The 13,296-nt window shown below is 28.9% G+C and overlaps 1 pseudogene; it reads right to left on the bottom strand.

Annotated features, from left to right (window-relative positions):
- Window positions 1-6,590: 6,590 nt before the first annotated feature.
- Window positions 6,591-9,103, bottom strand: LOC136236021 (uncharacterized; annotated as a pseudogene).
- Window positions 9,104-13,296: the final 4,193 nt, after the last annotated feature.

Here is a 13,296-nt window from a genome sequence, read left to right as displayed (position 1 = left end):
TGGATCTTACCCATATATATATATATATATATATATATATATAAAAGATCAAAATAAATTCTATCCAATTTTAAAATATTTATATTACATGTCAACCTGCCATAATTATAAATAAATAAAAATTCAGAATATAGTATTAGATGTCAATCTCTCATAAACACAAAAAGCACACATGTCAATTGATTATAATAATTAAGTGACAAATAATGAATGAGATGTCAAAGTAGCATGAATTTCTTCTTACTCTTTCTATGTATAAGGAGTAAAAAGGCTCTTGGAAAAAACAGGAGAGGAAAAAAAGAAGAAAATAAAAGAATGGAAATTTATATAAGATACACAAAGATGGAAAAAAGGGAGGTTTTGGGTGAAAACGTTTTTTTGGTTGTCAACGGATCACACCGATTAACTCTCGGTGATCGACGATGACGTTTTAGATCAGCTGTTAGCGGATCATATCGATTAATTTCGGTGACCGATGATACCATTTCGGTAATTGTATTTTAGATCTAAATTATTTTTAAAATGTTATAAATATGATTTTGAGTAAGTTAGGTTCCATTTCGTCAAATTTTAACATGTTTATGATATAGTGATTTATCAAGTCTATATGTTACTAATAAAAATATAAAATTTAGACTGTTGCCTTTTAGATTTTTCAAAGGGAAATTTAATAAGTTTTTAGCAGTGTCACGAGTCTAACTGAACATTCGGTCGTAGTTAACAGTACAGTATAATTTACACGTTACAATTTCGGTGACAAACGAGAATAATTTGATAAAAGTGTTTGGTTAAAATTTAGTTTTAAGTTATTTGATTAATATTTAAGTGACTTTAAATTGTTGAGTTAAAATAAGTTATAAATTATAAATTAGAAGGATTAATATCGATATTTGTTTGGATATAAATGTTAGGCACAATAAATTGAATATAAAGTTAGGACGAATATACTCTTAATAGTTTAACGTGGTTTAATGAGTCTAATAGTTCTAATTAATTATTCAATTTAGAATTTTTGTTTCGGTAACCGAAAATAGTCTGATAAGAATATTTACTTTTAAACGATATTAAATCGATGCAATATTTTGAGCTATTTAATTCTTAGAGTTGGATTAAATTATGAATCAGTGAATTTATACGAATTTTGACAATTTTAGTTATATTAAAAGAGTATTTGATTTTAAATGATTCTATATTTTGATTGTAAACTATTTTGAGTAACTTCAAGAGAATATTTGAATAATTATAGTTATTTTTACAAAAGAGCTAATTGAAGCCACATGGTTTATGGTTATGAAATAGTTTGGAATTTGATTGTGAAAGGAGATTTGAGCACGTTATGATTTTCTGAATTTTTATATCCATCTAGAGTAATCCGGATTGGTGGTTTTGATATTTGAAGACCATGTTCAGTGAGGAACATGACCTGTGTAGATAGTGTAAAGACCTAATCGGGTATTGGCAACGAAGTGTGGGGTAAGACCAATACGGGTTTAGGCAAGGTTAAAGAGACATCTCGACTATGTGATTCTTGATATGTATGGTTATGGATTGATACATAAGGGGAGAAACTCTAGAATGGATATAAGGTTTCATGGTTTTCGATTATGAGTTACTTTTGATATAAGGTTTTACGTTTGATTGATTACGAGTTCGTTTGATAAAACGTTTATTTGATTACGAATTGGTTTGATAAAACGTTTATTTGATTACGAATTAGTTTGATAAAACATTTATTTGATTACGAATTGGTTTGATAGAACATTTATTTATTTTGATTCATTTTGATAAAGTGATTTATATATATATATAATTATATACTAATAAAGTGAAGTATACAGTTAAGTCATTAGCAAGTCAATCAACGTCTCAATAAGTTAAGAGAACCACCTAAGTTAAGAGAACTACTTAAAATAGGTAGAACTACGTAACTTTGATTCCCGATTTAAAGATTAAAAGACATTCGGGATACGTAGAAAGCTTGATAGAATTATCAGGTCCAAGACAAATAATTAAATAAACTTTAGATAGTCCAAATAAATTTTTATTTAATAGAAAATAGGATCGTCTTTCAGACTGATAAGTGCCGATTATCATATTTTTCCTTCATATTCGATGTCGTTTAGGGTCGGGTGTGACAATATGCATCTATACATAGTAAGATCCAAGTTCATTAATGGGTAATATGGTCATATCGGACAAGACCATGTAAAATTACACCCTAATGACCGTATTGAATTTTTCTGCATGTAACCTCTTTCTCAAGATGTAAAGAAGGTTTCACATGACAACGCTAATAAGTAAACTCTAATAGAACAATACTTGCTGAAAAATAACTCACGTGGAATCGATATCCGGTTTTTACCAGAATCTATTACGTACTTGATATGATGAGATACATTTTCCCTTAATCAATATGTGAATATTGTGAGTGTGAGCTCGGGATTCCACTGATGCGGACATCTTTTTGACCAATTCCAAGTCCGGGTTAGGGTTAGGGTTAGGGAAGTAGCAAGGTAACAAATTTTGTCAGGTATGTGGGGAAAGTGGTTCAGAAGAGGAGGAAGACACGCCTAAAGTTCTAGTATATCTTTTCTTTTAGGTGTATCTACTTGGGCGGATCTACTTCGATGTATCTCCTTCAGATATCTACTTGGGCGGATCTACTTCGATGTATCTACTTGACGTATCTACTTCATTGGATCTACTTCGATGTGTCTATGTTGATGTAACTCCTTCAGGTATCTACTTGGGCGGATCTACTTCGATGTGTCTATGTTGGTGTATCTCCTTCAGATATCTACTTGGACGGATCTACTTCGATGTGTCTACGTTGATGTATCTCCTTCAGGTATCTACTTAGGCGGATCTACTTCGATGTGTCTACGTTGATGTATCTCCTTCAGGTATCCAGCTGACCGGACCTACTTCGACATATCTTCATTGGCGTATCTACTCATCGACGTATCTACCTCCAGTATCTACCTGAGTGGATCTACCTTGGCATATCTATTCATTGTATCTCCGTCGATGTATCTACTTTGATGGATCTACCCATTGTATGTACTTTGACCCAGCTTGGCGGATCTCACTCTACTTTGAATCCTGCCGGATCATATTCAGATGTGGACAAGACGAACAACACGTGCATTTAATGGCGTATACCGGATGAATAACTGAGGCGGATCCTAGAAATTATTTCATTTTCTAAGGAGTGAACTTTCCTTCCTTGTTTAGGAAGGATGGCTGGAAGCTTTCCTTCCTTAACAATACATTCTGCCTATTTAAGTTTTCTTTCCTTCACAAGGAAGGATATACATTTTTCTATTTTAGAAGTTTCTTTCCTTCGCAAGGAAGGATATACATTTACCTATTTTAACCTTTATTTTCTTTGTTTAGTTGTAACCCTAGTAAGGGTAATTATGTCTTTTAGTTTTCTTTAGGGGAAGTATTTAAACCCCATCTTTGTAAGGAAGAAGAACTTTTTATCAATCAAATTATATCTTCTCTTTGAGAGTGTTTTTAGGGTTCATCCCTCTTAACAATGGGGATTTCCAATTCCTTCAAGTTTACCTTGTAAATCCGGGGGTTTCACGGCTCCTTCAAGTTTAGCTTGAGAATATCTTTAGTAGTTTACGATTGAAAACTATCGCCCGTTACCCGATCTGCATCATCCACCTATCGTATTCTGCTAGAAACTTTGTGAGAAATCTACATTATACAAAACTGATTGATTTCTCTATTTTTTATTATGGTTTTAGATCTTTAAATATTATACGAAAGCATAAATGTCCATCAAAATAATATATATAATTAAGTTTAAAGAAAATATTAAAAATATTAATATATGCATCTATACATGGAAAGATCCAAGTTCACTAATGGGCAATATGGTTAGAACGGATAGGACCGGGTAAAATTTGCATGGGGTGTACAAAAATTAACCAACCCACTAAATAAAACCAATTCAATCCACAACCCATATATCTTTATTATAATGGCTTTATCCATGGGTTGGAATGAACCCGACCCATATAAGGGATGAATTAATTGGATTGGGTTAGATTAGTTTTTATTTCAAATATTTGTATGTATTTTCTTCTTCTTTCAATTTCAATCTAAATATAATTTTGTTACAAAATATTATTATGATTCACTATTAAATTAACTCAAGAGAAACAAAAAAGTTGTAATTTAAAGTATATGGAAACATGTATTTTACTTATTTTAAAAACATACAAAAACAACGAGAAAAACCGTAAAAATAGAACAAACGAGAAAAACGATTGAAACAAGAAAAGAATCGAGAAAAACGGTAAATATGAAAAAAAGGAAAAATGAAGCAAACAAGATTATACGAATAAGATGAGTAAAATAAAAATGATATGTTTTATATATGTCTGTTTGAGTATCAATATATTAGATCAACATTAAACATTGATTATGTAGTGAGGATTAATATATATATATTTTTTTTGGTCGGATTTTTTTTAATGAAATTGAGTATATGCTTATAAAAAAAAAAGTAAATTATAGTATCTTTTGAATAAATAAAGTTAAATTTGATTTTCAAGAATCCTCACATTAAATCATGGACCAATTGGTCTCAAATAAAAATTAAATTTATTATATTGTTGCTTTTTTTTTGGTAAATTATTGTTGCTTTTTTTATATTGTTTAATTGATTAGTTAAAATCAAAATATATAAATCTAACTATTTATGTCTATCTTAGTTTAGCTTTTAGATTGTAGTGTTTTTAAAAAGTAATGGAGTAGAAAAGATATTTAAATTAAAAACCAATCCAATACAACCGAACCCAATTCCTTCCGATTGAGTATTTAATAATTTGGTTGGTTTTAACAATCAATCCCTAAGTTGCTTATTTTTATGGATTAGGTTGGATTATAATTCAAACACTACAAATTAATTCATTATACAACCGAAATGACTTTTTCTGCATGTAACCCCTTCCTCAATTTATTTTTGGTTTCGCCTGTCCAGTCTTGATCACATGCACCTTAATGAGCATGTAAAATTTGCTCATTCACGGTTAGATCTAGGCTTATTAGAATTCTAAGGTGGAGATTCAAAGCATCATGAGCCTTAAATTTAATAAGCCTATATCTAACGGTGAATGAACAAATTCACTTGCTCATTAAGATCTTCTGTAACTGATTTTTTTTAAAGTGTACCTGACTATATATTTCCCATTTCCCATTTCCCATTATTATTATTATTATTTTCATTAATATTATTATTATTATTATTATGATGTTTTGAATTTAGCCGTTGGAAATGAAAACAAGGAGAAGACAAAGTTAAAAACAGAAAACTCTCTGTGAATTAAAAAACCAAGGAGAGAAAGAAAGAGGTTTGAATATAGTCCACTGGAAATGATGAACGCTTTCACATGAATTTTGTATGTAAACAATAAAGTTTAAAAGCTACACTATTAATGGCACTAAACTTTAGGGTTCATATATAAATTTTACTCTAACAAAATGTTCTCTAAAACTAAAACTATCAAATTGTGGATGTTCTCTAAAACTAAAACTATCAAATTGTGGATGTGGAATTGTGTGCTACCTTACATTGACTAACAATACTTTAAAATTTTATTATTTCATTTTTCTTAATGTTCCAAGTTCATAAAAGTTCTATACATTGACTAACAATACTTTAAACGATAACGAATTAATGAATATTTAAGTTTAGCAATTTTTTTTATTGTTTGTTTGATTTATCAGTTCAAAACTCATTAGGTGGATCGTCTTCAAATTGAAAGATCGAGTTGATTTTTTTAGAAAATATTTAAGTTTGAATTTTTTTGGTGAGTTTGAATAACTTTTTTAGGTCTGCTACTAAATTAAAATCCATATTCACTAAATAAAGTTAAATAACAAGAAGTTAAATGATGTATGCAAGGATAAAAATTAAATGTTAAATGGATTCATTGGGGTGTTTTTGTTGATGTAATATTTGGTCCTCAATAAACTTTAGAATAATCTTTTACTAACGGTTTACTTAGCGGAACTATTAGTGAAGGACTCAATGTACGTGAGAACTGGTTCATGAACTTAATTTGGAAAAATGAATGATCAAAGACTCAATCCTTAAAACCATAAAATTCAAGAGCTTAATTATATGGGTTTAGCCATGAACCAATTTAAATGATTAAAGAGTTATTTAGTAAAAGTTGAATTGATCAAGGACTTAAATATATTTTTTCCTTTTTAGTAAGATTTTATTTTTGATGAAAGTAAATTTTTTTATTTATGTAATTGGGATAAAATATTATGTTAGTCCATAACTTTTGCCTAATTTAATATTCTTTTTAGTTTATTACATGGAAAAAAGAAAAAAGCCCATTCAAATCATTCTAGTGCTTTGGTTTATTTACAAAGTTGTATTGACTAAATCAATAAACATAACAAGTTTGCTGAGATAATTAAAAATAATTTCAATATTATATCTTCATCTAAACATTAGAAAGAAGAATATCTAAAATGAAAGTTGGAGCATTAATAGAATAGTATGAATCAAATTCTGCTCATTTATTTCTAGCACATGTCTGTAACACAAAAATAATAATTCAATTATTTGCATTTTTTCCCTTCATAATAAGCTTCACAAAATCCAAAATTCGGGCATAGTGGTAGAAAAGTGAAGATTGTTCACCATCTAAACCAGTACGAGTAAATCGATTGCTGCCAGAAATATTATTACATGGACTTCCACCGATTATCAGATCGAATCCTCCATATAATATAATTGAATAAATTCCTCTAATTTAGCTTCTGTTAAATTTTGGACATCTTCAAAATGTATCAAATTCCCAGTTTGCTTGGTTTCTTCCCACCAGGACTTCACTATGTTTTTGTTGGCTTCCAACTTCTCCACTGACACTACATTATTCAGTTTAATGCCCAGACGGTGAAGAGCAACTTCTGCCCCTCCTATTCCTGAGAATAGAGACAATACATTCATGCCTTTTGGAAACAAGCCTTTCAGTACTGATAGATGGAATGCAACTGTATCAATCTGAAAAAATTATCAATTTAAAAACCATATATTAGATTGGAGAACAAGTGGAATGCTAGGGGTAAATGACACCCTTAGGCGGTTTAGCGAAGCCTTAAACAATACAAACCTATTTGCAAATGCATAAATCTTACCTGAAATGAGTTGGCAAGCGATTTGTATCTATCAGTCCGATTCTTGCGTGGTTTTGAGGAAAACCAAGAATCAGTTCTATCTCATCAGGCTGAAGCTGTGCAACTCTGTTCTTTCCAATCCATAGGAGGTTATATTTTCTGCACTGCTCAAGAACAGATTTCTGGACACTCAAAGGGGGTTCCCCTTCATAACCCCCAACAGCTTGACCAATTTTGTCGGTCAATTTCGCGCTCCCGCTAACTGTTTTCAGGCAATTTAAAAATACGGTGGCCCCGTTGCTGCTTCCGGAAGTGTTCTATGGGTAATGATAGGTGGAACATTTGGTAGTCCGAATCCGATCATCCCATGTGGGAGTTGTACATCTGTTATCTTCAGCTTCTTCTTCTTCTGCTTAGAGGAATGATGATACATTTTTCTCTGTCAAATTGGAGCAGAAAATTCAACAAAACAATCACAAGCTATATTGCATGGTACAGAAACGGATATACGAATTATTTCTAAAACATAACCTTCAAATTAAGGGAGAATTACCTTCTGTTCTGGAGCTTCAAATGCGTTTTCCATTTGAGCAGAGATTGAGGCTTGTGATCCTGAACGAGAGTATATAGGTCAAGGAAAGTTAGAATTGCAAATGGTCAAAAAGGAAAGTAAGAAACAAAGTTAAAATACGTTACCACATCTCTCTAGAGCTATTGAACTCTCCTCCTCGCTGTAACCCAGCTGAACAACAACCTGAAAATGAACTCATAAATCACAAAAGCATGGGCAAGTATACGTTTTAAGTAAACATCAATATGAAATTCAGATGCCTTTTCTACACTAAAACTGATATTTCTAAAAATAGGCAATAGTAATAAAGAATGACAGCGACCTCATTTTCATCACTATCTGTGTCTGAAAAACCCAGGAAGGTCTCGTCAACATTTGGCTGTGCTTCAGGAGATTCTTCAATGGCCTGAATTTTTTTGTAAAAGATAATTTTCCATTAAAACAAAATTTACAACAGATAAACATCAATATGAAATTCAGATGCGTTTTCTATAGATTTATACTCCTTCAATCTAATTACTACAGCCAGGCAATGTTGAATATACACTAAAAGTGACATTTCTAAAAATAGGCAATTGTAATAAAGAATGACAGCTACATGATCTTCATCACTATCTGTGTCTGAAAAATCTTCTAGGAAGGTCTCGTCTACATTTGGCTGTGCTTCAACATTTGGCTGTGTTTCAGGAGATTCTTCAATGGTCTGAATTTTCTTTGTAAAAGATAATATTCCATTAAAACAGAAATTACAGGTAGAAGATAATTTTTTTGGATTAAAAGAAGACATTATCTCACTGTAAAAGCAATTGAAAGTCATTGTAAAAGATAATATTCCACTAAAACAGAAATTACAGAAGATAACTTTGGATTAAAAGCAGATATTATCTTACCGAGTCTGTGAGTAGAGTCTCTAAAATTGAATCTGTATTCCCCTCCCCTAAACATTTAACACACCATGGTTAAAGATGAGAAATTAAACATGAAAGTTTGAGTTCAGATCACAGAGAAAAAGATTTAACACACCGTTAGACTGAATTGCTTGAGCAGCCTTTTTTTCTGGAAATTCCATACCAATAAAATAATCAATCACCTTGGATCCAGAACCACTTGCACCACTTGCAGATGAGCTTGCCTTCATTCAAATCAAATTGCTATCTTAGATACAAATAATGCCCTTTGTACATTTTTTCAGAAAAAAAAGCCATGTTTATTTCTTAAGACCAATAAAGTGATTCACATTACCTCTGTTACTCTTGGCATAGCTTGTGCAGAAGGAGGTCTGAAAGTAGACCTCAAATTCTCAATCTCTTGGCATAGCTTGTCAAAATTTTCATCATCACTAGAAGAAGAACTGTCATCCTGTTGAATTTTCATGGTCATCTTCAGTGAAACTCAAACTATTGGAAAAACTTGAAAAATAATTTCTAACAATGGAGGAGAGATACATACCATTATAATTTTTGCAGATGATTTTGAAAAAGAAGAAGAGATTATCACAAGAAAATTGTGTGGAGAGTCTGTTTGTGTCCGGATTCTTATACCAATAGGCAAGTGTCAAATATGGAAAAAACAGCTTAAGATATGCTTATATCACTTTAAGTAAATAAACAATAGGCAGTGAGCATATGTTCTTTCATAAATGATCTTTCATCATAAACTACACCGGACAGGCAAAATATAACTGGAGCTAAATGTTAGTGTAAATTTTATTTTCTTAATAGTGTTTTAAAGGGATGAGGTAATAGTGCTTATATCAGTTTAAGTAAATAAACATGAAGGTTGCTAAGGCAGTGACTATTGCCAGCAAAGAAGTTTGAGGGATGAGGTAATAAGGGTGTCAATTGATGGCGCCATTAAGACTATAACACCATTTGAACACCATATCCAAAATTGCTAGTTGTTTGTGCATGTCTGTCTTAAGACCATTTGAGGCTCTAGATAATATATGAATTTTAAACTTTCATACATAAATAAAGTCTTAAACTACATATATTTATATAAGGGTAAACAATTATAAAATCCTTATGTTTTTTTAAATAATTACATAGTCACTTATTTATTTTTTTATCAACTCTTTAGTCCTTATTTATTTCTAACAATGGAAGAGAGATACATACCATTATAATTTTTGCAGATGATTTTGAAAAAGAAGAGATTATGACAAGAAAATTGTGTGGAGAGTCTGTTAATAAGCATGAATGTTGGTATGTTAAGAAGGCAGTAAGGCAGTGAGCATATGTTCTTTCATAAATTACACCGGACAGGCAAAATATAACTGGAGCAAAAACTTTGAGGGCAATAATAAAAACACAAAATGTTAGTGTGAATTTCTACAATAAGGGTGAGGTAAAGGGATGAGGTAATAAGGGTGTCAATTTATGGCCCCATTAAGACAATATATATGTAGTTCATAAAAAAAAAAAGACAATATATAGAAAAACTTTACTAATATGATTGATGTTTCATATATATAACATATCACAATTGATGTTTCATCTTAAGACCATTTGAGGCTGTAGACAATATATGAATTTTAAATTTTTTATACATAAATAAAGTTTTAAACTAAATAAAGGTAAACAATTATAAATTTTCTATGTTTTATGGAATAATTATATAGTCATTTATTTTTGTTTTCATCAACTCTTTAGTTTTTATGCTCAAACCAATAACTAAATAAAATTTTACCTATTTTACCTTTTACATTATGTTTTTAATAATAAAACATATATTTTTTAGTATTTTTTTCTCATATAAACATAATTTCTTAAATATTAAATTATTTATTAAATAATTATTTATATAATTATTTTATTAATTTTTTGAGGGCGGGCCTTGACGCAACGGTAAAACGTTGTTGTCGTGTGACTAAAGGTCACAGGTTCGAGTCTTAGGAGCGGCCTTCCTTTTTTTTAATAGAACTTTAATTTAATAATGTAAAACTTCTCATTAAAAACGAGTGAAAAATATATTAAAATATATCAAAATAGGAACAAAAACTATTTTACAAACTTCATTAAAACTATTTTTGATTAAACTTGAAAATTAAAAGATAAACTTTTAGTTACATAACTAGGACTAATTTTGTACTTTCATGTACAAAAATAAACGGAATGACTAAAACATTAATTACAATAAAATTTAGGGACCTTATAATAAAATGATGGACCTACTAGTGTGTTAGATAAAAGTATAAGGACTTTATAATTGTGTACTCTTTTTATTATGTCTTGTCTTAAAACTACTATACAACGTTAGTTAGAAATACGTAGAATTGAAAAAAATAAAATAAAACAACAACAATAGTAATAATAATATTAATGTGCTTTCTATGCTTACTTTGTCAAAAACAAAGTAAGTACAGATAATTTAAAGTATAAAATTATATTTTATTTCTTGTATATAAAAATAAGGTCAAAGTACGAAAAAATGCTCGTGGTTTATCTTATTTGCAAGTATAGGTCTGTGGTTTAAAAGTTTGCAAATAGAGGTATGTGGCATATTTTTTTATACAAAACAAAATATTTAAAATTAAAATTTTAAGTAATTGATGACAATCAAGAAAATTTTTTAATTTTTTTTCAATTATATTTATGTATTGACAAAATACAGATCCCAAAATCAAATTGCAACAACGTAAAATGAACTTAATTATCAATTTAGTTTATAAATTATCAAATTAGTATAAAACCATAAAATTCCTTCATATTATTTATTGTTTTGATTTAGGAAGTTTTTTTTCGGAGGGTTGTATTTTGCTGATATATAAGAATAATTTTTTTAAGATAAAAATGTTTTTAGATGTAATGAGAACTTAAATGTGTAATTGTAATGATTTGTTGTGCAAATAAAATATACCACAAACTTTTATTTTTAAATTCCTAAACCACGTGTCTTTGCTTGCAAATTAAGCAAACCACAGACTTTTTTTCGTATTTTGCCCTAAAAATAATGGTATATTGAAAAGTAATTTTGATGAAATGATTTAATTATAATTTCATAACCAATTGTGATATTCATGTAAAAAGCTCTAAAAACTATTTAGTTTTTAAAGAGTCCAATTTATTAATATTTTAAAGGGAAATTTACATAGAAATTCACTTTTGAAAAAGTATCTACAATAGTATCAAGTCCTAATTTTGAATTATATCAAACTAATAAAAATTAGGGGTGTAAAATATATTATCTAGGGTTTAGCATTTATGAATTGGAGTTTAGAGTTTTTAAATTATGGTGTAAAAGCATACTTTATTTGTGATATATAGAAAATAATGACATATTCATAATTAAGTTTCATGATCTGATATAGTTTTAATTTTATAATTAATTATGATATTCATGTAACTAACCTTATTTTAAACTCAAAAGAGGCCCAATTGATTTTTTGAATGTAGATTGAGGGTTAATTTAAGAATTACATTCATATTTTTGTCTTTGTGGTATCCAAAATTTTGTCATATCATTTGATAATATTTTCCCGTTGAAGAATTTCTATAAGTGACATTTAACTCATTTTGAATGGAAAATTTATTGATTTTTTATTTTATTTTTTTGCCATGTGACACAATTTTTGACACGCGACATATAAATGCAACAATTAATTTAATTTTTTACCATATAGATTTAATATGTAGATAAAGAAGGAATTAAACTTTTTTCTCATTTATCCACATATTATGTCTATATAGAAAAATAAAATAAAATAATTATTGACAAAACATTTAACAAATTGGTTAGTTTTTTTTATCCAAAATGAGTTAAATTTCTCTTATGAAAATTATCCAATGGGCAAATGTTATCAAATAATACCACATTAGCTAAATGATAAAATTTTGGATAGCACATAGGTCAAATAGTGGTTTAATCCATAATTTAAAGAAATTGTGAAACATGTTTTTTCTTTTGGATAAACAATTGTATTTAGTAAACGTAATAATACATATCGTATAATTATTAATAAAATATTTTTTATTTATCATATATTGAAATATATTTTAATTTTTTTACGCAAAATATTTTTATTAAGTGGGCCTTTATTTATTATTTCCTTTGGAGCCCGTTAATTATCAAGACCGGCCTGATGCGGAACCAAGAGTAGAAACTATGAATAGTGAACCAACCTTTTTTTGGGGGAAAATTACACAGAAATTCATGTTTTAAAAACTACTTACAACTATGTCAAGTTATAATTTTATATTATATCAAACTAGTAAAATTAGTACTTTTAATATATTTTAAGAATTAGAATTTATAAATTAGAAGTCTAGAATATATTTTGTAAGGTTTATGATTTATGAATTGGAGTCTAGAATTTTTAAATCACGGTATAAAATCATAATATATAGAGAATAATGACATACTAAGAAATAAGTTTGGTAATATGATTTAGTTGTAATTTTTTCCTTAATTATGATATTCATGTATTTTGACTTTTTTTTTTTTTTTTTTTTGTCAACCGGCCATACACAAATATCAATTATAAGTTCAACTATTATGTTACATATTTTGACATATTTTAGGCAAGTTTTATATGTAGATTTATTTCCTTTACTTTTATATATGCCGGATATAAG

Source organism: Euphorbia lathyris, chromosome 7 (genome assembly GCF_963576675.1).
Source record: "Euphorbia lathyris chromosome 7, ddEupLath1.1, whole genome shotgun sequence".
Taxonomy (NCBI): Eukaryota; Viridiplantae; Streptophyta; class Magnoliopsida; order Malpighiales; family Euphorbiaceae; genus Euphorbia; species Euphorbia lathyris.
The sequence above is the reverse complement of the archived record's forward strand: the minus strand, read 5'-3'. Positions and strand labels throughout refer to the sequence as shown.